Source organism: Canis lupus, chromosome 8 (assembly GCF_011100685.1).
Source record: "Canis lupus familiaris isolate Mischka breed German Shepherd chromosome 8, alternate assembly UU_Cfam_GSD_1.0, whole genome shotgun sequence".
Classification (NCBI taxonomy): domain Eukaryota; kingdom Metazoa; phylum Chordata; class Mammalia; order Carnivora; family Canidae; genus Canis; species Canis lupus.
Genome location: NC_049229.1, coordinates 17977470 through 18005029, shown reverse-complemented (window position 1 = coordinate 18005029; position 27560 = coordinate 17977470). Strand labels below are relative to the sequence as shown.

Genomic DNA, 27560 nt, shown 5'->3' with positions numbered 1-27560 from the left:
CCTATGTCTCTGCCTCTCTCTCATGTGTCTCTCATGAATAAAATCTTTAAAAAAATTAGTGCTACCACCATGTGATTCTGACTTCACTGGATTTTCCCAGGATATCATGTCCTTTTTTTTTTTTTAAGATTTATTTTTATTTATTTTTTTTAAAGATTTTATTTATTTATTCATGATAGACAGAGAGAGAGAGAGATTATTCATGATAGACACAGAGAGAGAGAGAGGGAGAGAGAGAGAGAGAGAGAGAGAGAGAGAGAGAGAAGCAGAGACACAGGCAGAGGGAGAAGCAGGTTCTATGCAGGGAGCCCAACGTGGGACTCAATCCCAGGACTCCAGGATCACACCCTGGGCCAAAGGCAGGCGCTTAAACCGCTGAGCCACCCAGGCTGCCTGGATTTATTTATTTTTAGAGGAGCAAGAGACAGTGTGTACAAGCAGGGGGAAGGGCAGAAGGAGAGGAAAGAGAATCTCAAGAAGACTCCCCACTGAGCCTACGGCCCAGTGTAAGGCTTGACCCCATGACCATAAGATCATGACTTGAGCCACAATCAAAATCAGAGGCTTAAGCAGGGGAGCCACCAGTGCCCCAGGATATTATGCTACTTTTTAAAGGCTAGCACTATGGTAGCATTTTGCCATGTGTAGTTATACTACATGTTAGATTTCCACAGTTTAAGATTCACTAAGTATATTTCTCCTGTTGAATAAGTCGGGTACCATTGCAAAATGAAAATCTGTTTTGAGAATTTTTAAAAATTATTGTTTCCAAGCAAAGAAAAATCCCTCCTAAGAAGTATTTTAGAAGCATAACATGGAGAGAATAAATTTTTCTACTCTTTTTAATAGGGCTTAAAGAAGCCTGAAGTAGCTTTCCTGTTGCTTCTCTTTCCTCTACCCTCCACAACACTTTTAGTGGCCAAAATAAGAAATAAGACATCAGGGAATAGAAAAGATGCCTATTTTTCATTATAGTTATTCAGAAATTTTTCCAAACAAAACATAGTAAATAATCCACATCGAGAAAACAAGCATTTCCTATTATTTAGTAGAAAAAAACTTAAAAACAAGTTTCTCACCAAAATTTTTTAAAAAGTTAAATTGGTTTATTTACTTGATTTATTGACAAACAAGGACTCTTTCAGTTAGGTTAATGGCAAACAGTTTTGTTAGGCTTATAATTCTGTTCATAATAGGTAAAATTACAGAGTCCATAATATGGTCAAATCATTTTCTCAAAAATGTAGTAATGGCAAAAGTGTATTGAAATTAATAGATCCCAATCCTTTCTTAATGCATGTAACAAACAAGATACCATTACATAAATTGATAAGTTATATTTGGAAAACCATCCAGAAATTGAGAAAAATGAATAGTCATAATGACTGAATAACAAATACTTTTGTCAGTTGAGGTTTTCTCCATCCCTCTCAATTCTTGGCTTTCAAAAACACAAAACAAAACAAAAACTGACACAAACCTAATAAGTTGTTGGCCAATTGCCAATTTAGAAATAACCTTTAATGATAGATCATGGCGTGATTTTTTTATATAACTTGTAAGTAGGTCATTTGATTCTCTGAATTCCTATGTCAGCTAAAGTCCAATCAAAAAGCAGAAATAAAATTAGATATTTCAAGCATTGGTTTCATTTTTGTTAAAGCTATTAGAGGAAAGGAACTTGATGCAGCTTTCTGCAGTTATGTCTGAGTTACTACAACCTCCAGAGTAGATTTACCAAAGGAAGAGGTAGATTTGCCTAAACCTAGAGGCTCAGAAAAGGGGTCTCATTGGACTAGTGCATAGACCTCTAGGGAAGAGGGGTTATTCTGCAACCATAGTATCTCTTAGGAGGAGTAGGGCACAGCAGGGTTGGTTTTGGAGTACCACAAACACACACATACACACAGACACACACAAAACAAAACTAGAAGATCAACAACCAGTTAGGATGTCACTGATAAGTACAGAAAACTCAGGAATACCCTTTCTCTCCCTCTTCCTTCCTTCTAGTATCCCCCTAGAACCCAGCTGGCAGAGGGGTCTGGGGAATGCACTATTCTGAATCCCCACCTCTGCACCCTACAGAAAAAGAGGAGAGTGAGTTTAAGAATAAGAAACAGTAAGTAAACAGCACTTGTTGTTATAAGAAAACTCTATAACAAAGCTATTCTACTTTATATGAAGGTCTTCATTTGTCATACCTATAGAAATGGAAATTAGTATTCTTTATTCTATAAGTAATATTCATTTACAGGTATAAGAGAAATTAACTCATTAAGATGCATTTCCAATAAAATTCTGAATTATTATTATCTCCCAAGTTGGTCATTTATATTTACACTGCTTTGATCAATTGTGAATTTGATGATAATCAAGAAGAAAATTTAGCATTTAGAACCCTGTTGCCACTGGAAATTTAATTTCACTTGTATATGCTTTCATAATTTTCTGCAAACAAAATATAATCAATGAAAGACTTCTCTAAGTATAAATCTACATTACCTTAGGAAAAAAATGGAACAAATGGAATGGAATACAAGTTCAAAAAAGGAAAAGAAATGATGTAAAACTTTTGACTACTGAAGTGAATACAATCATTCATGTATTTCTAAATTACAGCTTAACAATGTTATATCTAAATTTCTTGGATAAATTTAAAAACATTTATTGGAGGGACACCTGGCCGGCTCAGTCAGTTAAGTGTCTGCCTTCAGTTCAGGACATGATCTTGAGGTCCTGGGATCAAGTCCAAATTGCGCTCTCTTTTTAATGGGGAGTCTGCTTCTCCCTCTGCCTCTGACCCTCACTCCCAATAGTGCCCTCGTGTGCTCTATTTCAAATAAAAAAAAAATCTTTAAAAAAAAAACATTTATTGTATACATGTAACTTTTATTTGAATTGGCAACATTTATAATATCCTGAAAACTTGTATGTGGCTACCTAAATTTATTTTTTAATTTTAGATATGTCTAAAAACATGTGAGAGGGGCCCCTGGGTGGCTCAGTGGTTGAGCATCTGCCTTTGGTTCAGGGCATGATCCTGGGGTCCTGGAATCAAGTCCTGAATCAGGCTGCCCACAGGGAACCTGCTTCTCCTTCTACCTGTGACTCTGCCTCTCTCTCTAGTTCTCATGAATAAATAAATAAAATTTTTAAAAATGAATAAAGAAAATAAAAACATGTGAGAGCATAGTTTTTGTTTTTGTTTTTTAATTTTCTTTAGAGATAAGCAAGCAAAATGTTCAAAGACCCCAGAAGTAAATAGTGTGTGTTTTTTTTAAAGATCATGACCAGGATCATGAACTGAGCCAAAGGTAGATGATTAACTACTGAGCCACCCAGGAGCCCCAGTAAATAGTGTTTATATGATTATTCCCTGGTAGTGTGCTCCTCTTTACATTTTCCAACTTCACATCCCTCATCTCCCATTCTTCCCTATAGACCTTTTTTCCCTTTCTACTCTAATTTCTATTCTCTTTTTGATTAAAAAAAAAAAAAAAGTCTCCTTTTGCCTATCTTCCTCACTTTGCCTACCCACTCAATGTAGTAAGGGAAATTTGTCATCTTATCAGTCGAGAAATATCACCAACTTTCTAGGAGTCTCTTCTCACATCAAAGCTTTTGACCTTACTGATGTGTTATAATTCCAGGAGAAGGTCTCAAGATGAGAAATTAAAATGCTTAAACATAAGTACTGTAAGTATATGAATATCAATATCCTTGTAAGACAAGACCTTTTAAACAGCTCCTTAAAAAAAAGACAATGAAATTTAATCCTTCAAGAATAGATTAGTTACTATAATAATCAGAAGAACAAATTGGTTCTATTAAATAACTTGGCAGTTAATTAGCTTCAGTATCTGTCTAATTCCACTCACCAAAACCTGCCAAATGAGAACTGTCTGAAGAAGGTGAAAAGTTGCAGGATTTCCAGAACCGCCTCAACCAAGAAGCAACAGTGGGTAAATGTCATTTATAGTAAAACTTTTAAGTATCAGTCTTTCAACTCTCATTTTTGTCCAGATGATCTATTCAATGGAATTTCAAATGTAATTATGTTGTAGCAGCTAAATGTTTATCATTAATATCAATTCAACTGTAAATTTTCTAAACTATTTATTTGCTGAGACAAATAAATTTACTCAAAACTATGTACCAGAATATAAGCATTTACATCTTAAATTTTCTTTAACAAAAAAGTAAGACTATACTACTACTTTACATGACAGTTCTTTTTCTGCAGATAGTTGCACCTTGAAGCAGGGTAACATATCACATTACATCTTGCATACAGAGTGTCAAGCTCAAAAATTCATTTTGTGGCAGCACAATAGGTAATTTCTCAATCAGATCTTCTCACCACATCCAAATAGGGAGGTTAGAAATAACCATCAGATGTTTTAATGCTGAGACTATACAATCTTCACCAGAAGGTAAAAGGTAAAATGGTCTAGGGGTCTATAATTCATTTCATTATAATTACATTTCATTGCCTGTGGCTTCTCCAATAATTAAAAGCACAGTGTCAGTATTAAACAAGAGCTGTGAAAAAAATGTCAGGTACCTCAAAGAAACATCAAATTATAGTAGGAAATTATGTCAAAAGTTAGCTCCCTGAGTGAATACCAGAATATCTGCAGGAATATATGCACTTGTAAAAGTTTATAAAATGAAATCATCTGTGCTGAGATTTTCAAATTTTGTCCACTTTAGGTCAAATGGGTATATAAAAAAATATTTCATCATGCACCTCTCCAGTGGTTAGCATTTTAATATTTGTTGAATGAATAATCAATAGCACAAAAATGTCATGACTGGAGTGAGATTGGTATGCTCTCAGAAGCAAAATACTTCTAAGTATTTAGGATTGAATCTCTTTTCAAGTTAATCCCAGGAACTTGTTTTTATGAGATCATATTTTGTTCACATTACTTTACTCGTTAAACTTCAGTTAATGGAGACACGAATTTTAGGAATTCCAAAGCAGAGATAACCAATAATCTTTTCTTAGTGGAAGCAAAAAATTGGTAAACAGGAATATTCTCACAAGAGATTCACTAGACTGAGGAAATGCTAGACACTTGAAACCCAAAAATTAAGGTATCCCCCACAATAAAATGTTTAACAGCTAAACAATGAATCACTTGCTTCCCCCTACACACCCCAAAAAAGTCAAATGTCATCTCACCAAATATCCTGCAAGCAATACATTCTTTTCCCTATCCATTCTTCATATTCTCTTCCCTGTAACTCATTAGAAAGAAATTAAGCATGAGCTGTTTGGCTTTGTATCTCGTTGAATAGTAAAGAACTAATGTGTAGATTCTGCTTAGACAATTGATTTTTTTTCATCTGAGCTTTTTGTAAACAACTCACTAAACATGTTCCACATTGAAGTTAGTTGGTTTAAACTCATTTTAACCAGTGTTATCTGGTGTTATGGTAGACAAACTCTCAGATCAGTGGTTAAGTTTTTAATAATTATCTTTTACTTAAAACTGTTGCATTTGCCGACTTAAGTTGTACACAAAACAAGTAGGTTTAGGCTTTAACCAGGTTTCCAACAGGCAATGCAAGGATTATATTAAATGCTCTCTTGGTTCTAAGCACCTTAAATAGCCTGTGTTCTCTATGTACTAGATGTACCATTTCAGATTATGCATTTAAAAAAATTAGTATTGCCCATCTGTCTCTGAAGGTTGAAGTATATGCTATGCTATGCAAATCCTCCCATTCTCAACCAAGACACTTATTTATCCAGCTACTGAAAGTTTCATCTGTTTATTGTTCACACTCACAGTTGAGTCTTTCCTTCTGAAGTACCCTCCTCCAAATGGTGCTTCCTTGGCTTCTGGAAAGATGGCAAAGTAGGATTCTAAGCTCATCTCACTTAATGGACATACTTAGATAACAGTCACATCAGTGCAACTAACCCTGAAAACAACTTGAGGAGTAACAGAACAGTTATTTCTAGAGTAGAGGCCAAATAAAAAAGGATGGTAGTTATGGGAACCACAGTTCCCGTTAGATTAACCACAAAAAAAAAAGAAGGACATCACAAGTACAGAGAAGGTAGAGGAGCAGCTCTCACACCAGGAACCCCAGACACTGGGACCTGGGCTGGGAAGACAAGTCCTCAAACATGTGTCTTTGAAAATGACTGGGGCTTAACTTTGCAAGTTTTTACAATCAGCGAGGCTTGAACTATGGGAAAGCTGAAGGACAATAAGAAACAGAGTCCCCATCCTTAAAGATAACAATCTCATTGAGATACAGCATAGAAGCAGCAGTTTGAAAAGCACCTAGGTTGTAAAGAACTTTTATTTACTAATTTCAGGATGTGCACTAGAGGGGCAGGGATAATTAGACTTCTTTCTCCAAGAACAAAAGATTTGGTAGTGCCATCTTCCCCACCCCCAACCCAAATAGCCAGACTCTTATGGGAACCAGTACAAATACCCTTCACCAATCTTGTTAATACTGTGTACCCTTCCGCCCCCTTGTGGATCTGTTCCATCCAACCCATCCTACTCTGCACAAGTACCCCTAAAGTAATGCCTGCTACATCACATCCAGCAAGCAACCCCTGACAGGGACCAGCACAACTCCAAAGTGACTCCTGCCCCAAGGAGAGGAACTACACACATCAGTTCCACTGCTGCCCCAGAAATGGGCTGGAGGCAGACATCTGATCTGACTGACAGCCCCACCCACCAATAAAAAGCCACTCAAGGGACAAGACAGGAGGAACACCCTGAAGGTCAGTACTATGCAGCCCCAACAGACTTGGGACAGGCATCTGGTTTAACTGCAACTGTACCCACCAACAAAAACCCCTGAGGAAACAACATAGGAAGAGTGTCCTGTAGTTCCAGTGACCATAGCCCCAGAAAAAAGGCTAAACACAGGCATCTGCTTGAACAACTGACACTGACCAACTATAAACCTATAGTGGCCCCAGGCTTGCCCCTTAACAGCACAGTGACCAAACCCTGCCCACAACAGGCAAAGTGGGCAATTGCAACCAACTAGACTGAAGGCAAACACAGCTCAGTGACAACAGTAAGGCACACACAACCCATATAGCGGACACCCCTGAAGAACCTGGTTCTAATGAATAGAGAACATTGTACTACAGGGCATAATCACAGAACCTCTTCTTCATAAGGCCATTGCTTTTAAGATCAGGAGATGTAGATGATTTTCCTAATACCTAGAAACAGAGTTAGACAAAGTGAGAAGACATAGGAATATGTCCCAAATGAGGAAACAGGACAACACCACAGCAAAAGAGCTAAATGAAAAAAAATAAACAATATGCCTGATAATTCAAAGCAATGGTCATAAAGATGAACTTGGGAAAGTGGTGGAAGATCCATGTGAGAACTTCAAGAGATAGAATATATAAAAAGGAACCAAAGATAAAGAATCATTGAAATTAAAAGTACACTAGAGGGAATCAATAGCATATTAGAAGAGGGAGAAGAATGGATTAGTGATCTGGAAGACAAGGTAATGGAAAGCACCTGAGCTGAACAGCAAAAAAATAAAAATGAGAATAGGCTAAGGGAATTCTGTAACATCAAGTGTAATAACATTCACATTATAGAGATCCCAGAAGGAGAAGAGAGAAAAGGGGGGAACAGAAAATGAATTTGAAGAAATAATAGCTGAAAAATTCCAAAATTTGGGGAAGGAAACAAATGCAGACCCAGGAGACATAGAGAAAACCATCCCCCCAAAAAATTCAACCCACAAAGGTTCATACAAAAACACATAAATGGCAAAAAGTTAGTAATAAAGAAAATTTTAAAAGCAAGAGAATACAAACAAGGGAAACCCCAATAAAGCTATCAGCTGATTTTTCAGCAGAAACGTTCCAGGCCAGAAGAGAGGGTATGATATATTCATAGTGCTATAAAGAAAAAACCCTACAACCAAAAATACTCTACCTCAGCAAGGTTATCATTCAGAATAGAAGGTGAGATAAAAAGCTTCTCAGAAAAACAAAAGTTAAAAGTTCATAATTACTAAATCAGCCTTACAGGAAAGGTTAAAGGGCATTATTTGAGTGGGGAAAAAAAGCCATAATCAAGAAAAGAAAATTAGGAAAGGAAAAAATTTCACAGATAAATACAAACCGAATAAAATTAATTATTTATAAAACCAGTATGGAGGTTAAAGCACAAAATTTATAAAAATCAATTATATCTATAAAGACCAACCAAGGGATGGACAAAATAAAAGTATGACATTATATGCATAAAACTTTGGGGTGAGGGAGTAAAAATATTGTGCTTTTAGAACAGGTTCAAACTTAAGCAACCAACTTAATATAGAATGTTATATGCATAAGATGTTATCTTTTAACCTAATGGGTAACCACAAATCAAAAACCAGTAACAAGGGCACCTGGGTGGTTCAGCAGTTGAGTGTCTACCTTTAGCTCAAGGCATGATCCTGGGGTCCCAGGATGGAGTCCTGCATCAGGCTTCCTGCATGGAGCCTGCTTCTCCCTCTGCCTACGTCTCTGGCTCTCTCTCTCTCTCTCTCTCTCTCTCTCTCTGTCTCTTAAATGGATAAATAAAATCTTAAAAAAAAAAAAAGGTAACAGACATGAAATAAAGGGAAAGGAATCCAGGTATATCATTAAAGAAAGCCATCAAACCACAAAGGGAGAGAGCAAGAGAAGGAACAGAAATACTATAGAAACAATCATAAAACAACTAACAAATAGCAATAAGTACATCCCTATCACTAGAACTTTGAATGTAAATGGACTAAATGTTCCACTCAAAAGATGTAGGGTAATAACAGAATGGATTAAAATAAGTAAATAAGTAAATACATAAATAAATAAATATAACTCCTCATTATGCTGTCTATAGGAGATTCACTACAGACCTAAACACATATGCTGAATGAAAGTGAAGGGTAAGAAAAACCAAAATTTTTCATACAAATGGAAGTGAAAAGAGAGCTAGGATAACAATGCTTATATTGGACAAAGACTATCATCAGACACAAAGAAAAACACTACATAATGATAAAAGGAACAATGCAACAAGAGGATATAACAACTATAAATATTTACACTTTTAATATGGAAGCTCCAAAATAGAACTATTAACAAAGAAGTTGCCAGTAATAGAACAGTAGGGATTTTATATGCCCCATTTTCATCAATGATACCTATTCAAACAGAAAATCAACAGAGATTGTAGTTTTGAATGACACATTGGACCTGATGCATCTAAAATATACTCAGAGTATTCAGTCAAAAAAGAGCAGAATGTACATTCTTTAGATGCACATGGAACATTCTTCATAATAGATCACATATTAGGCCACAAGTCTCAAACTCAAAGATTGAAATCACGTCATGTATCCTTTCTCACCACAATAGTATAAAACTAGAAATCAATCACAAGAAAAAAAAATCTAGAAATAACAAATAGAAGCTAAATAACATGCTATGGAACAATGGGTCAGCCAAGACATCAAAAGAAATATAAAAAATACATGGAAACAAATCAATATGAAAAGACAATGATTCAAAATGTTTTAGATCTTCTAAGAGGGAAGATTATAGCAATACAGGCCTACCTCAAGAACCAAGAAAAAAATCTCAAACAACCCAACCTTACATCTAAAAGAGCTAGAAAAAACTAAATAGAAGGAAAATGTTTAGAGCAGAAATAAATGAAATAGAGAATAGAGCAATCAATGAAACCAGAAGTAGGTTTTCTTTAACAAAACAAGATTAATAAACCTTTAGTCAACTCATCAAAAAAAAGATAAGCAGACTTAAAATCAGAAATGAAGGAGAAATAACAACTGACACTATAGAAATACAAAGTATTATAAAAGAATATAATGAAAACTTATATGCCAACAGACTGGACAACCTAGAAAAAATGGATAAATTCATAGGAACATATAACCTACCAAAACTGAAGCAGGAATAGAAAATTTGAACAGACCAACTAGCAATGAAATTGAATTGTTATTTCAAAAAACACCCAACAAAGTCCAGGACCAGAAGGCTTCACAGGTGAATTTAACCAAACATTTAAAGAAGTGTTAATACTTATCCTTCTCCAACTATTCCAAGAAACAGAAAGGGAGTAAGACTTTCGAATTCATTGTGTAAGGCTAGCATTATTCTAGTACCAAAACCTGATAAAGACACTCAAAAAAAAAAAAAAAAAAAAAAAAAAAGAAGAAGAAGAAGAACTACTACAGGCCAATATCTAATGAACATAGACGAAATCCTCAACAAAATATTAGCAAACTGAGTCCAACAATACATTTACAAAATAATTCGCCACAAAACAAGTGGGGTTTTCTCCATAGATGCAAAGGGGTTCAATATTCATAAGTAAATGTGATATATCAGATTAACAAAGTAAAAACCATATGACCATTTCAACAGATGCTGTAAAAGCATTCAACAAAGTATAACGTCTATTCATGATGAAAACTCTCAACATACTAGGTTAAGCAGGAAGATACTTCAACATAATAAAGGTCACAGCTAACATCACACTCAAAGGGGAAAAACAGAGCTTTCCTCTCTAGAATAAGGAGTAACACAAGGATGCCCACACTCACCATTTTTATTCAACATAATACTGGAAGTCCTAGCCAGAGTAACCAGACAAGAGTAAGCATGCAAACTGGTAAGGAAGAAGTGAAACTTGCTATTTACAGATAACATGATAGTAAAGATATAGAAAACCCTGAAGTTTCCACCAAAAAATTACTAGAACTGATAAATAAATTCAGTAAGGCTACAGGATACAAAATCAATGGACAGAAATCCGTTGCCTTTCTATACACTAATAATGAAGCAACAGGAAGATAAATCAAGGAAAAAATCCTACCTAGAACTGCTCCTCAAATAATAAAATACCTAGGAATAAACTTAACCAAGGAAGTGAGAGATCTATACTCTTAAAACTAGAAAAGACTAATGAAAGAAATTGAAGATGACATAAACGAATGGAAGGGTATTCCATGCTTATAAACCAATATTGTTAAACTGTCCATACTACACAAGCCAATCTACAGATTTAATGTAATCCCTATCTAAATACCAGCACCATTTTCCACAGAACTAGAACAAACTGTCCTAAAATTTGTATGAAACCACAAAGACCCTGACTAGCCAAAGCAATCAGGGAAGGGGGAGGGAAGCTGGAGGTATCACAATCCCAGATTTCAAGATATACTACAAAGCTGTAGTAATCGAAACAATATGGTACTGGCACAAAAATACACACAAAGATCAGTAGAACAGAGAGTCCAGAGATAAACCTATGTTTTTATTGCCACTTAATCTACAGCAAAAGGAGGCAAAATATACAATGGAAAAAAAAATGGTCTCTTCAACAAATGGTGTTGAGAAAACTGGACAACTTTCTTATATGAAACACAAAAATAAACTCAAAATGGATTAAATACCTAAATGTGAGACCCAAAACCATAAAATTCCTAGAAGAAAACAGGAAATAATCTCTTTGACATTAGCTGTGGAAACATTTTTCTATATGCGTCTCCTCTGACAAGGGGAACAAAAGCAAAATTAAACTATTGGGAAACTACACCAAAATAAAATGCTTTTGTGGAGCAAAGGAAACCATTAACAAAACAAAAAGGTAATCTACTGAATGTGAGAAGGAATTTGCAAATAATAACCAAGATATAGGAAAAACTTATACAACTCAACACCAAAAACAAAAACAAGAAAACCCAAAATAATCCAATTTAAAAATGGGCAGAAGACATGAACAGACATTTTTTTCCAAAGATATCACAGATGGCCAACACATGAAAAGATGCTCAATATTACTAATTATCAGATAAATACAAACCAAAACCACAATGATAGGTCACCTGATACTTGTCAGAATGGTTAAAATAAAAAAACACAAGAAATCCCAAGTGTTGGTAAGGATGTAGAGAAAAAAAGAAACCCTGATGCACTTGGCGAGAATGCAAATAGATGCAGCTGCTGTGGGAAACAGTATGGAGGTTTCGCCCAAAATTGATAGAACTGCCATATGATATAGCAATTCCACAACTATTTACCCAAAGAAAACAAAAACCCCTATGTTTATCATCACATTATTTACAATAGCCAAGATATGGAAGCAACCCAAATGCCCATCAATAGATGAATGGATAAAGATATTTTTACATAACACACACAAACTATTCCTCAGCCATAAAAAAAAAAATTGAAATTTTGCCATTTGCAGCAACGTTAATCAACCTAGAGGGTATAATGCTAAATGAAATAGGTCAGACAAAGACAAATACCAGAATTTCACTCATATGTGAAATTTAATAAACAGGAAAAAAAAAGAAAGAAAGAAAAGACAAAAGCAGACTCTTAAATACAGAAAACTGGTAGCTGCCAGAGGGGAGGTGGGGTGGAGTGGATGGGTGAAATAAAGGAGATTAGGAGTACATTTATCTTGATGAATACTGAGAAGTGTATGGAATGTTGCATTACATTAAACACATGTAACACTGCATGTTACTTATATTTGAATTAAAAAAAGAAAAAGAAAAAAGGTGCTTCCTTGTCTAAGGTCCTGTCCCTCTCCCTGAGACAAATTTGCATCCACAGCCACACCAAGCAATTGCTATTTACTCAGTCTCTGTTATTACAAGATCCTATTATCCCCACTACTATCAAGGAGCCCAGTCCTTTAACAGCAGTTCTGGACCACAGAAAAGAGAGCTTCTCAGTGATGCTGAACAGAGTGTCTTCTGAGCCTCTTGCAGAAACATAGTGAGCTGGTGGGTTTTTTTTTTTTTGTTTTTTTTTTTACTTTATGTAGTATATCCACCCTAGCATGCTCACTTCTCTGAGCCTTTTCTATCACCTACCATGATGATTCTAGGGTTTCTAGTCTGGTCCACTGATAAATTAGGCCATATAACCACCTTAGACCAATGAACCCACTTTATGGAAAAGAAGGGCATATGTCCCCCCAAAATCTGCTAATCCTATCATACATTATACCACCCAGGAGCTGCTGGCTTGATAAAACAATGAAAGAGCCTTTGGAAGGAGTATCTTAGGTACCATCTTGGAGAAAATACCCTATGACACATGGACCCATCATCCAGGATGCAAGTATACCATCAAGTTAATGACCATTATTTTGCTGCTATGTTGCCAACTCTTGGAAAATAGTCAATAGAACAAGGGAGAGAAGCAGAAATTACCCCACTTATCATCATTCCTAGGGACATATTTGGGAAAATCCATGCTTCTTGTGCTACAACTCTAGGATCTGTGGACCTATAGTTCCTACTTCCACCAGGGCATAGGACAAGAGTTCCATCAAGTTTTTAGCTATATCTGCCGTCCAGTCTTTGTGGTTTCTTGTGTCAGAGGACCAACAGGCGAGGAAAGGAGTCAGCATCCTGGTAGTGGTACTTTATTCTGACCATCCAGGCTACAGTTACCAGAAGCAGAGATGAACATGCTTCACATTCAGAGGATGCACTAGATATCTGCTACTATTCCCTTGCCCGATACAGTAAATGGGTAAGCAAGGGAGGTACTTGCAGAAAAGCACATCCAGGGACAGTCTGGGTTATTCTACCATGTAAGCCAACTGATCAGTAGGGGTGTTAAGTAAGGATATAAAGAATCTAGAATAAATAGTAGAAAAAGATGATTTGAGGTGTTTTGTTAGGATAGTCCTGACACCAGATGCAGTACCTGGGGCTAGAGTACATCTCCATATTTCCTTTTGTAAATTTCCCCCACTAAAAAAAAAGACCAAGTAGAATTCTGGAACAGTTAATCTCAGGTGAAACAAACTTATTATACAGATCAAGTAGATTTGAGCATTACATTGTGATGGACACTATGGTACACCATCAAGATACTCCCTTCAGGACCCAGGAACTCATTTCCCCAGCTGCTAGTAATGCTTCCCACTGAAGACTCACTGCAGAGTCCTTCTCTAGGGACTTAAAATTATTTATAGAAACTGCTTCATCCAAGATTATCCATACCCAAGGACAGCCCACATTGAATGTCAAGTGGGTTTAGGGATACAGAATCTGGCCCCCTTGCCTCATTTCAGACCAACATTAAAAGAGCATTCAATGCTCCCCTGTGATTGGCTGAAGCCTTTGCTACAATTATTTGAAACTGCATCATTGTTCAATTTCTTTCCCTGCTCAGTTCTGGCTTCTTCATTCTCACAGGACCTGTTGCTAAGAGAACTCCACAGCAAACTGTACATTAATCCCACCGTCTGTTTCTTGTGCAACACAGCAAAGGCAATAATACTGTGATGACCATGGTGCCATACAGTTTGTATTTTACAGTTTACAGAGCATTTGTTACTTGATCACATGCACATCACAATTCCAGGGGACAGGGTGGGTAGATACTATTCTCACTTTGTAAATGATAAAACTGAGTTTCAAGGGATTTAATATCCCAAGCAGGCAAGAAATATTTTTTCTTATTTATATTCCATCTCATTTCAGAAAAATATCAAAGTGGCCCAGATTAATGGAAGGAGAGTTAGGAATAAAAATGCAAGTATTCTGATTTATGCTTTAGCGCACTAAAAAAATAATAATTTATATGACAGAATTGACTAGTTATTTTATTTATCTGGTTAAGTCATTCACTCCAAATGAATAATTACATAATAACCAAAGTTGATTAGAATTATTAATCCTTTTTTTTTTTTTTAAGGAGCAGGTAAATTGAAGTGAACTAGCACTGTACTAAGTTTTGGAGTCTTCTAAAGTGATCTTCCCACATTGCTCTGGAAAGCATTAGCCACTCTTAAAAATACAAATCACCCTGGAACACAACATGAAGCTGTACATAAGTGAAGCCAGACAATCATGATCCATCTGGACAATGTCTGCCTATCTCTGGGGTGCTCCTGCCCCAATGTTGGCCAGAGTGAATTCCCTGTATATCTATGCAGTATTTTAAGTCAGACCATTTTAAGCTAAAAATCTAATGTAGAGAAAACCTCTTTAGTCTTTATGTAATTAAATGAATAGACACAGTCAAGTCTAATTTACATAGATGCCATCTTTAAGAGAGAACATTCTGGACTTCTGTCATCATCTGAAACTGTCTTTTTTGCTTGACAAGCATACGGAAGGCATGCCTTGGGAGTGCTACCTCTCTCATTATTCGGCTTAGAAGGCTGTATTCCCTCCAATGACCTTGATATAGCAAAATGTTATACAGAACTACTCTCCTAGAATGCCTTCAGAACTCAGAGAATATTTTTTTAAGTCCTATCACTTTTTTTATTTAAACTTTTGTAATGAATCTCTATCTTGTAAATAGGGATTTAGGATTTAGTTTTAAAAACACACAAAACTATTTTGAGTCAAGCCCATTGAATAAGGCAAAGGTACTAATATAATCTGACAAGAAGGTCTTGTGAGGGAGTTCTTAAAGTTGCTAATCCCATGCGAAGCAAAGGAACAGAAGTCACCTGGTAAAGAAGTCCTCAGAAAGGAAAACTATCCTCTTAATGGAAAGGGACCTCTACTACTTCACTTAATTCTATGTTCAAGAGAAAGCTCATTTCTTCCACCACTCCCTGAATCCCCAGTGGTATTCCCTAGATTAGGAGAAAGGAAGTAATAGCTATTTAGTCCCCTCACTCAGAAATATAAATAAGGAGCAGTCATTCAATAAGATTTCTAATTACTCTTTTATAAGGAATTTGTAAGGATTTTGAAAATTTTTGGAACATTTGTTACTTCTCTTTATTATTTTCATTATTCCTGGCCTGCTTTTTTAAAGCATAGGGAACAGAAAAAGAAGAAAGGGAAGAAGGGTTTCTGGAAAGAGAGAAACCTGGGCATTAGATGATGAGCTAACAGGTTTAGTCCAAGAGCCTGGTACAATGAACACAAGGAGGTAGGGGTAGGGCATAGGGAGGAATGAAGGAAGAGAGAGATGGAAGCAGTCAGTCATTATTCATATTCTCCCAGCCTAGAGATTGTGCAGGACAGCTTATCCTTTGAGCATACAATTTCCTCATCCAATCAAGATATTTGTGGACAAAGTGTGTATCTACTAATTCACACTAATCTATACCCAGTAAGCATGCTCTGCAAATACTATGTACTAGATAAGTATCTGTGTGACTTAAAATGTAACCCTAGAAATGTATATTTACAGTCTTAAAACTATCATCACCTACGTAGCTAATGTAAAATGTTACTCTTTTTTTTTCAGTCTTTAGCTCATCTGTTATATGATAGCATGAAACTCTTATCAAACTTTTGTTCTTTTTTCAGTGCTATAGCAAATCACTCAGTAGATGAGCTAGGGAGTCAACTGAGCATTTGCTTGTAACAGATCCTAAAGGTAACTCAGTCATACCAATCTAACTTCAAAAATTATATATAACTTCTGTTGCATAGAGTATCTAGATCAGTTGTGCATTAGAGATTAGGTAGGGAACAGATGTCCTGTTCACCAGGGGTTAATTAAACAAGGCAATAGTTCCCACCTGCACTGAAGTATAACTGGGCTTATAGATGCTAAATTAACTGCTTCACATATTTCTAACCTGCTATGTCAGAACAAGTGGGAAAAGATATAAGCATGTCTATATACCTCTTCTCTGAGACAATTCTGTCTATATTTCTATTATAAAGTACTAAATATCTCCCCTTTAGTAATCTATTTTAAAACAAATGGAGGGAATTCCCAGGTGGCTCAGAGGTTTAGCGCCTGCCTTTGGCTCAGAGCGTGATCCTGGAGTCCTAGCATCAAGTCCCACATCAGGCTCCCTGCACGGAGCCTGCTTCTCCCTCTCTCTCTCTCTCTCTCTCTCAAATAAATAAATAAATAAATAAATAAATAAATAAAATCTTTAAAAAAATTGAAACTAATAGATGGTTCTCACCATCCAAACCTAAGGGCCAAAAATAGTTACTAGATTTTGAATTATTACATCTTGAAATAAAGCTCTAGGGAAAGTAATTCATTCACCTAAATAAATTGATCATGTACCTTTTATTTTGCCAATTTTGGTAGTTTATAGCCAAATTCCCCTTACAAGATTCCAGAAGGATAAAAAAAAAAACAAAAAAACAAAAAACCACCCTCAGCAAGCAATGAAAGTATTAACTTACAACTTCCAGTGAATATGGTGAAACCTTAATATTCTATTATTAAACAGTATCAGAACCAAATGGAGGTATATAAATAGTTTAAAAGTATCTCAAACATCAATATTTTGTCAAAATCCCTAAATCTCTAGAATATAAAACATTTTTCAATTCACAGAAAAATATGTAGCACTAGAAATTTAACTCTTAAGTTCTTTTCAAGAAAGTTTATTGAAATCAGATTTTAGATAGTCACAGTTTGAATTCTCTGGGATTTAGAAGATAACTGAAACCTATTCATTAAAAACAAACTGTTCTAACTCTATTGCATCCCAAAGATTCAAGTTTACCAAATCACATTTACATTTAATGTAATGTAATGAAGTTTCATTTAATGTTGGCTTACTTATCCTCTAAGTGCTGTCATCTAGCTGATGCAGTTAGTGTGCACAGTAACGAGAATACCATACTTCAGATATATCATTCACAAGTAGTTCCCTTTCCTGGTCTTTGAGGTGGATATTTATCATTTTGGGGACAGGAGACACACACTCCTATCTGTATTGAATTTTCAAGTGGTTATAATATGGATAGAATACAGTATCCTACTTCTAACCATGGGAATTTAAGGGAGGAGTTCATATTTATCCCTGGGATCCAGGATACAAACATGGAAAATAGAATCAGCCAATTGAATTATCTGATATTCATCCCCAAGGCTTTAGATATTAGCGAAGGAATGTGAAGATACAGGACAAGTCAGAAATAAGTCAAGTGGAGCTGGCAATAGCTAAAGACAAGTGGGGCCTAGCCACAGAGGTCCATCAGCAGTGGACATACTCCCAAGTGTAGCATGTAACAAGACTGTTCTAGTGGCATGATATGACCCAGATTTGGCTTCTCCTGTCAATAGTCATTGCTTATTTTCTGAGTCAGGTGCTCTACCTTTCTTTAAAGTCCATGAGCTATCTAACATATTTTTAATAGGTATCCTTTCAGCCTTAAGTTATCCAGCCAACTTCTGTTACTGGGAACCAAGAGTCCTTGTTGACATAGTCTTGGGGGCAGCCCGGGTAGCTCAGCAGTTTAGCACCACCTTCGGCCCAGGGCATGATCCTGGAGACCTGAGATCAAGTCCCATGTCAGGCTCCCTGTATGAAGCCTGCTTCTCCCTCTGCCTGTATCTCTTCCTCTCTCTCTCTGTGTGTCTCTCATGAATAAATAAATAAAATCTTAAAAAAAAAAGACATAGTCTTAGAAAATGATTTTTTTTAAAAATGCTTTCATATGGTCTTTCTTGGACATTGGAATACTATGAAAGCAATCCTCACTCATCTTCATTTGGCCATGTGGGAATGACAAGCTCTGCCCCCTTGGACATGGTAGCATAAATTTTGAGTCTGGATTTCCTATTTTAAGTACTGAAATATTCTTCATTTTGTTTGTTGCTGTTTTCTAAATGTGTTTTTTATATCTTGTGTTAGAGACCCAGATTTCTTCCAATGTTTCCTACTTAATAGAAAGATACTTAAAATTGTTCTTTTTCTTCTCTAGAAATTGTGTTTCTTTGATAGTAATGAAGTTTTTACGCTGTTTCATTACTGCCTGGTTTCATTTTTCCCATGAGTATTACAACAGATTTCTGCTCAGTTGATCCTGATGATCTTTACTGCAATTCATTAATATAATGGCCACTAAAATAGCACTTCCTAAATCATATTTCATTGAAGTTTCCATAAATAAATGTAATAAATACTGAGTCAACAAAAAAATTAAACACGTTGATCTCTGCAACCCTTCTCAGAGCCTTTAAAATACCCCAATGCTTTGTGAATTTCTAAGGGAACAATACAACATAGATCATTTCCTAAGGTCTGCTTTAGGGATCTTTTTTGCCCAGAGAGACTTCTAGTATGGTTTCTCAGAGCATGCTTTAGAAATGCTGCACTGGAGAGACCTTTCTAGAATGCATATAAGATCTTATGTCCTTCCTAGTTAGAATTCTTCAATGATAGATTGCTGACCTCTGCTACAGTAGATGATGAACTAAGTATAGTCCATGGGTCAAATCCATCCTTGCAATCTGTTCTTGCATAGTTTGCAAGCGAAGAATGGTTTTCCCCCCAATATTAGGAAAAATATTTTATGATGTGTAGAAATTACATAAAATTCAAGTTTCCATGTTCATAAATAGTTTTTTGTTTTTGTTTTTTTTTAGATTTTTTATTTATTCAAGAGAGACACAGAGAGAAAGAGAGGCAGAACCACAGGCAAGAGAGAGAAGCAGGCTCCATGCAGGGAGCCTGATGCAGGACTTGATCCTGGGACTCCAGGATCACACCCTGGGCTGAAGACAGGCGCTAAACAGCTGAGCCACCCAGGGATCACCATAAATACAGTTTTATTAGAATACAACCATGCTTATTCATATATTGTCTCTGGCTGCTTTCATGACACAGAGATTTATGTCCCACAGAGTCTGAAGTATTTACTACCTGACTTACTGGAGGTAAAAATATGCTAATCCCCGTACTATAGGATCAAGTCTAAATCCCTTACTAAGCAAAAGACCCTTTCAAATCTAGCCCATGCCTACCTATCCAGACTAATCTCCCATACTCTACCACTTGTGTTTGAACTCAAGAGAACAACTTCAAATTCACTATCTTGTTTTCAAATGATTACATAGAGTGCTCTCTTTTCCCAAACACCTCTTGCCCCTCACCAAGTCACTGACATATTTCCATCCCTCAAAGTATACCAGTTTCAGATTGTGTCCTCCTACGTATGGGAATTGCCTTAATACTCATCACTACCTGTCCCTCTGATTATCATGCACTATTGTTTATCACATTGATTTTTGAATATTTAAATTAGTACCTTTTCCTCACTGAGTTGTAAGTTCCTTGAAGACATTCACCTTTGTTTCCCCCGTACCTAACAAATGATAGATGTAGAAATTATGTGTCAAAGGAAAGCGGGGAGGAGAAAGAAGGGAAAGAAGGAGGAAAGGGAAATACAAGAGGAATAAGGAGGGAGAAAAAAGAATTTTTTGCTACCACAAAAATGTTTAATTAGAGTTTAGTTCTCCAAAGTTAGTGATTAGAAAATGCAAAGAGGGCTACTTAAGTACAAAGGCTATTAAAAGTATTAAATATAGATTACTTAAAAATCTGTTGACAATGTACACATTTCCATGAAACATATTGAGGACCACATTTTTTTCTCCCTAAAAAATTAATAAAAGTCATAACATGTAATTTTCAAAAACTCATTTGCCTCCAATCTTAAGATCTAAAGAAGCTTTCTTCTGGGTTAACATTTAATCTGTCCCATTTATTAGTTTAGATTGTATGTAATCCTTACTTTATAGAGCTTTTAATATAGAAATTGCAATAGATTTAACCAGTTTAGCAAATTTGCAAAATGTTTTATTTTAAAAACAGATATTGGGTACTCAAAGAACAAAATTTGGGAAGTTTTTTCCTGTAACAAAAACTATTCCATTTCAAAAGATTTCTCATAGTTTGCCAACCTCAAAGCACTAGACTTTGGCTTTTTTCAAAGAAACCACTTCCCCAGATGTTTGAAGATTCTTGCATACACATTTGTGCTTTCAGAGATAAATTTATTGACTACATTTACTGGAAAAAAACAGGCCTTTCACAAAGGGAATGCAAATTTCATGCTGAAAAAATTTTACATTTCTTCTTCTAAGGAATTCTAGTATTAATTCTTTAAGTTATTGATTAAAGTGGTCAAACGTTTTAAGTTTCCAAATAGCCCTTACCTAAAAGATCATTTAGAAACAGCAGAAATGTAAACATTAGGTGAAGAATAGCAATGCCTCAAATTATGCATAGGTAGGAAGAAACTATTCAGCATTTCTGCATGACTCTTCATGGCCCACCTACTTGGTATGTATTAATCCCAGAGGCATTTTAAGACTCAAAAGCTCTTAGCTCAGTGGCAGCCTCTTTGTAATGTATTTTTCAGACCTTGAGAATGAGTAGAAATACTTGCATGCAGGTCAGAGAATAACCTAGTAATAATATACTTAATAGGGGGGAAAAAGACATTTACACATCTGGCATTTTCTCAACATATTTTCTAAACAGAAGTCTTAAATATAGTATCTCAGTTAAAAATCAGATAGTTGGAAATCCCAAGTTTATTTACAAACCAAAATGTCATTTTACTAATAATGGAAGATACTAAAATGTCAAAATATTTCTTCCCACATCTTTATTAAACCTTCCTCACACTAGGAAGACCACTGGAAGTTTGCACGAGGAGGCACAAAAAAGGAAGCAAAGCAAAAAAAACATATAACTTCTTCTGAGAATTACATATGTATATATAATTATTATATGTATTTACCAAATAAAAACCTTTGATAAACTAGTTTGTTATTAACTCAAACTCCTTAGCCTTTTCTCATATCATTTAGGCTTCTCATACTCAAGCTTATGGTAATAAAAGTCTATAAGACAGAATTTTCAAAGTGGTGTGGTACAGACCAACTCTTAGAGGATGCTTAATAAAGTAGGTACAGGGAGTGTAGAGTGGGTATAGGTATGTCCCTCTTTCCAGATTGGACATCTGTCCATGCTTGAGTTGAATCTTTGTCATTCTTGTTGCACATCTAGATTCCACAGCTCCTAAGAATGATAAACCACTTTTCTTTGTGGTTGTGACCAATACTATGCTTGCTGTTCCATTCATTTGTTCAATAGATGTATCTGAATCCTTTCAATAAATACTAGGCTGAATCATTTCTAAGACATGCCAGTTTTATTCCGCACAAAAGATACTTATCCAGAACCTTTAAAGAATAAGCAGATGTATCCATATTTACAACCATGTACAAGAAAGAAAGAAAAAAGCAGTTCTAGTAAATTTCTAAGAAATAGCTAATCACTTTTCTTCTACCAGTCTCCAGTTAGGCTGACAAAATAGAAAACATGGTCCACCCCACTTTTTAAAGTACTTCTTCATTAGTAGTGATGGCATGGGCAACAGAGCATGTACAGTTAGATGCCAGTGGAATAATAAAAAATAATGAATCATCGCTGGAACTTTGCAAAGAAACATATTTTGCAATTAAATCTCTTTTGTTGAAGAAGAACAAAACATCAGGACAAAGTTGTTCTGCTTTAGGATATATGCAAAATAGTCTTCTGTAATATAAAACCAGAACACAAATAATACATTACAAAGGAGGTATGTAAAAGACAAAATTACTTTGTATTCATATACTAATAGTTCATTTAGTTAATAAATATTAATTGGGTACTATCCTGTGCAGGCACTGTTCAAGGGAGTACAACAATTATTCTGTAATTCCTTTCCTTAAGGAGTCACAATCTAGAAAAAATGTGGTACAGAGTTATGAATAAACATCATTAATAATAAGAAAAGGAAAGGAGTATCAGAGAATAAAGGTAAAAATGGAAGAAAAGTCTAAGTAATGCCCTGTAATGCAAACGTGACAAATCTCAAGGCTTACGAATTGAATTCGAGAGGCAGAGGGAGACAGATTCTTCCCTCTTACTATTCTGTCACTTTCTCAAATTTGTTTAATCCTCTATAGAAAGCCTAGACAAATTTAATCCATCTACACTTGCTGTAGACAGACAATATGATTTCTAGCAGTATATTCAAATATAATAAAAAATTCACCTACAAGGAAAACCAACAGTTTGTCATAAAAAGATTTTACTTTTACTTGAAAAAAATTTCAGTAAAATGAACTCACTGAGAACTCTCAATCACCAAGATGGTTTGATTAACAAGCTTAAATTCACATATTGTACACTCGCTCTAACTTTTGAAAAGAAGTTCCTGTTGAAACAAGATATTTGCAAATGACATATCTGATAAAGAGTTAGCATTGAAAATATAGAGAGAATAGATACAACACTCAAAAAGTAATCCAATTAAAAATGGGCAGAATACATAAACAGACATTCTTCCAAAGACAACATACAGATAGCCAACAGACACATGAAACGATGCCCAACATCACTTATAAGGGAAATGCAAACCAAAATCACAATGACCTCACATGTGTCAGAATGGCTAAAATCAAAACATAAGAAACAATAAGTGTTGGCAAAGATTTGGAGAAAAAAGAATCCTCTTGCACTGTTGGTGGGAATGCAAACTGGTGCCACCACTATGGAAAACAGTATGGTGGGCAGCCCCAGTGGCTCAGCAGTTTAGCGCTACCTTCAGCCTGGGGTGTGATCCTGGGGACCCAGGATCGAGTCCCACATCAGGCTCCCTGCAGGGGGCCTGCTTCGCCCTCTGCCTGTGTCTCTGCCTCTCTCTCTCTCTGTGTGTGTGTCTGTCATGAATAAATAAAATCTTTAAAAAACAAAAAAAAGAAAACAGTATGGAGGTTCCTCGATGTAAGTGATGAATTGCTGAATTCTCCAGGAATCAATATCACATTGTATGTTAACTAACAAAATCTAAACTAAAAAAAAAATTAAAAATAGAACTACCCTAAGATCCAGTAATCACATTGCTGGATATTTACCCAAATAATACAAAAACACTAATTTGAAAGGCTATATGCATCCCTATGTTTACTATAGCATTATTTACAAAAGGCAAATTATGGAAGCAACCTGAGTGTCCATTGATAGATGGATGTATAGACAGACAGGTAGATAGATATATATAGGTATATACACACATACATACAATGGAGCATTATTCAGCCATAAAGAATGAAATCTTGCCATTTGCAATGACATGGGTAGAGCTAGAAAGTATGATGCTAAGTGAAATAACTCAGAGAAAGACAAATGCCATATGATTTCACCCATATGTGGAATTTAAGAAACAAAACAAACAAGCAAAGGGGGAAAAAAGAGACAAACCAAGAAGCAGACTCTTAACTGTAGAGAACAAACTGATGTTACCAGAGGGGAGGTTGGGGGGAGCGGATATGTGAAATAAATGATACGGATTAAAGAGTACACTTGTTAATACCACCTCACACCTGTCAGAATAGCTAAAATTAACAGCACAGGAAACAACAGATGTTGGCAAGGATGTTGAGAAAGAGGAACCCTCTAACCCTGCTGGTGAGAATGCAAACTGGTGCAACCACTCTGGAAAATAGTGTGGAACCTCCTCAAAAAGTTACAAATACAACCACCCTATGACCCAGCAATTGCACTACTAGTTATTTACCCAAAGGATACAAGACTACAGATTTGAAGGGGTATATGCACACCCAGTATTTACAGCAGCATTATCAACAATAGTCAAACTACAGAAAAAGCCCAAATGTTCACTGACTGATGAATGGATAAAGATGCGGTATTTATGTGTGTGTGAGTGCCATCAAAACAAATGAAACCTTGCCATTTGCAATAATGAGGATGGAGGTAGAGAGAATTATGCTAAGTGAAATAAGTCAGTCAGAGAAAGACAAATACCATATGATTCTACTCATATGTGCAATTTAAGAAACAAAATCGATGGACATAGGAAAAGAGAAAAAAAGAGAAAAGCAAATCATAAGGAACTTAATGATAGACAGCAAACAGGTTGATGGGGGGAGGTTGTAGGGGATGGGCTAAATGAGTGAGGAGTATTAAGGAGGACACTTATTGTGATGAGCACTGAGTGTTGTATAGAAGTATCACTAAATTCTACTCCCAAAACCAATATTATACTATATGTTAACTAACTAGAATTTAAATAAAAATTTGAGAAAAATACATTTTATAGAGAAAATAAGCACACTTACCATGATTCTGGAGTAATATATAGAATTGTGGAATCACTATATTGCACACCTGAAACTAATAAGCACTATGCTATTTATACTGGAATTAGAATAAAAAACTTAAAAAATAAGTTCCTGTTCAGCATATAGTTAAATGTAATCATCAACTGAGGCCTAATAATGCACAAAGAAGCTGTTTTCAGGCTAGGACAGACATACCTGATTTAGATTTAAATTCTTTGTGAGGCTTGTTTCCAACATCAACTTATCTTAACCAGAATTCATTCTATCTTTCAAGGAACTATAGAAGATGCTTCTACCTAAATCCCTACACCCAAAGAATCAACTTATCACACCATGTATTTATGGCATATTGATAGTGCCATACAATTGTGACTTATCTTTCAAAAGCTTATTTCTTTAAAATATGGTTTATCTCCATAGAGACTTCCAAAGTCATTAAAGCATTCCTCAACAGTCAGGACAGAATTAAGCTACAAAATATCTAGGACTGTGTGTACTTCACAGAAAATACTATTCTATTTCTGGCTAGAAACCTCTGCCACAGGGAGAATTGGGCTGAGCAAAGCATTTGAGCCACAAGCAGAGGTCTATTAGCTTGTTTGTTGAGTGGGAAGGAAAGTTTCTCTAGTGGGTGTCATCTTCAAATTCACCAGATTCAAATGCTCATTTGCAAACATTTGGAATTTGGAATCTAAAGTCTCTCTCCCTATAGTACTGCCTTTTGACTAAGAGTAAAATCAATCACTGGAAAGAGTACCTACATAATAGAGCAGCACTCTATGCAATGCTTCAATCATTCAATAGCTCCCTGCTGGAGATGTGGGAATCCAAAGATGCCCAATTAGTGCCCTTTTCCCTGAGTTCTGAACCAGTTGAAAAATAAGGGATGTATAAGGCAAACAGGAGTCCAAAATACTATCCCTGTCATAGGTGAAGGCAGAACTGGAAGATACAGCTTAATGTGAGAACTGACCAGGCCTGAAAACCCTCTGCACTCCAAATTCAGCCCTAGAGAGACTACCCATAGGAAAGTTTGAGTCTGTAGAGAAAAATATTTGCACAAGTCACCATTTTCTCTCTTCCAATGTGAAGAGGAGTTTTTAAAAAAAATTCCTTTCATTTAGGCCTATTGATAGGTTCACTTGGGCAATTGATAAATTTGAATCAATGCAGTTTCCTGTCAGCCAGAAAATTAAATCAACCATGACTAGAAAGAGCAAAGAGTTGAGTAAAAGACATGGCATGTTTAGGGAAAACTCCTCCACAGAGAGACCAGAAAAGTAAAATAGTACCTTACATAATTCACAATAATCAATACACTCTGGGTTTACATCTTGCAAGGTGGATCCCTTGATTCTACAATACTACCTACACAGGCTTTACTAGAGAAACTTAGAAAGGTCAAAAAAAAAAAAAGAGAGAGAGAGAGAGAGAGAGAAGACCCCAGTCTCTCATCCTACCATCATCCCTCAGAAAAGTGAGCAAGAATCAGGATGTTCTGCTGCACATGCAGAATGCATTCATGTTCCAGGGGAAGGATTCACACACCCCACCCCACCATCTGTTTTTTGGGGGGAGGAAATATAGTTAACAATGTTCCATTAATTTCAGATGCAATTTATCTCCCTTCTTCTAGAGCAAATATTAAAACAATCTTCTGAAGTATCATCTATTTAACAAGAGTTGCCTGAGGAAAGTAGGCTGCCCACCCCTGGAGACCCTATCTTCAGGTATAGACCCTATTGACAAAAGGTAACCAACGGGCCCATTAGCTATTAAGTTTAGGTGTATCCCCTCCTGCTGGGTGATGGAAGAATCTGGCTCATTGTCCAAATTGCCCAAAGTGAATTCACAAGGTCATTAAGAATTCCACTGTCTATTGAGGATACCTGGGTGGCTCAGAGGTTGAGCATCTGCCTTTGTTCAGGGTGTGATCCCAGGATCCTTGGATGAGTCCCTCATCAGGTTCCCTGCAGGAAGCCTGCTTCTCTCTCTGGCTGTGTCACTCATGAGTAAATAAATAAAATCCAAAAAAAAAAAAAAAATCCGCTGGTTGTATCACAATTTCCCTTATTTAAGGAGTATATGTAAAAGATATAAAGTTATCAAGTTTTCCTCCAATAATTTCCAGATGTTCTGGAATAGAGGCAATTTAATGTGAATGTTTAAAATATACTTGATGGAACAGCATTTAATAGGAAGTTACTCCTTTAACAATGACAGAACAGAAGGCATTATCTTTCCTATCAGTAGAAACTGGTTTCTGAGGAGTTTTTCACAAGAAGTTTCTTCAGGTATGTAGAACAGTTCAACAACAATGAATTGAAAGAGTCAACTCAGTTGTAACTGAATCAGTTGATAACTTACTGAGGAAAAATGAAATAGTATGAAAGTACTGAAAGGCAAGGAAAGCTTGAAATGGGGAGATCTTGACCCTTTCAAGACAATCTGATCCTTCAATGAAAAGATAAAAAGTTAGCACCTCTTCAAATAAATTAAGTTCTCATAGGTGGTCTAAAAGAGATGTGTTACAAAAACAATACATAGATGCTAGAAGAGAAATTTCCCATCACTGAATGGTGGACACTCACTGACTAACAATGAATTCTCATTATTACTGCTCAGTGAAAATAGGTTTTAATAGCAT

At 35.9% G+C, this 27560-nt stretch overlaps 1 long non-coding RNA gene across 29 annotated transcripts in view; it reads left to right on the top strand.

The window, feature by feature from the left end:
• Positions 1–27560, top strand: part of LOC102156547 — a 146320-nt gene that overhangs the window by 18079 nt on the left and 100681 nt on the right. For 12 of the 29 annotated variants that reach the window (XR_005363193.1, XR_005363195.1, XR_005363194.1 and 9 more), the window contains 2 exons: positions 2014–2122; positions 26550–26643. This is a non-coding gene — a long non-coding RNA (uncharacterized LOC102156547). Of the gene's footprint in view, positions 1–2013; positions 2123–3653; positions 3700–13046; positions 13166–16323; positions 16394–26524; positions 26666–27560 lie in introns of all 29 variants that reach the window. The other 17 variants (XR_005363192.1, XR_005363188.1, XR_005363170.1 and 14 more) reach the window with 9 other exon arrangements.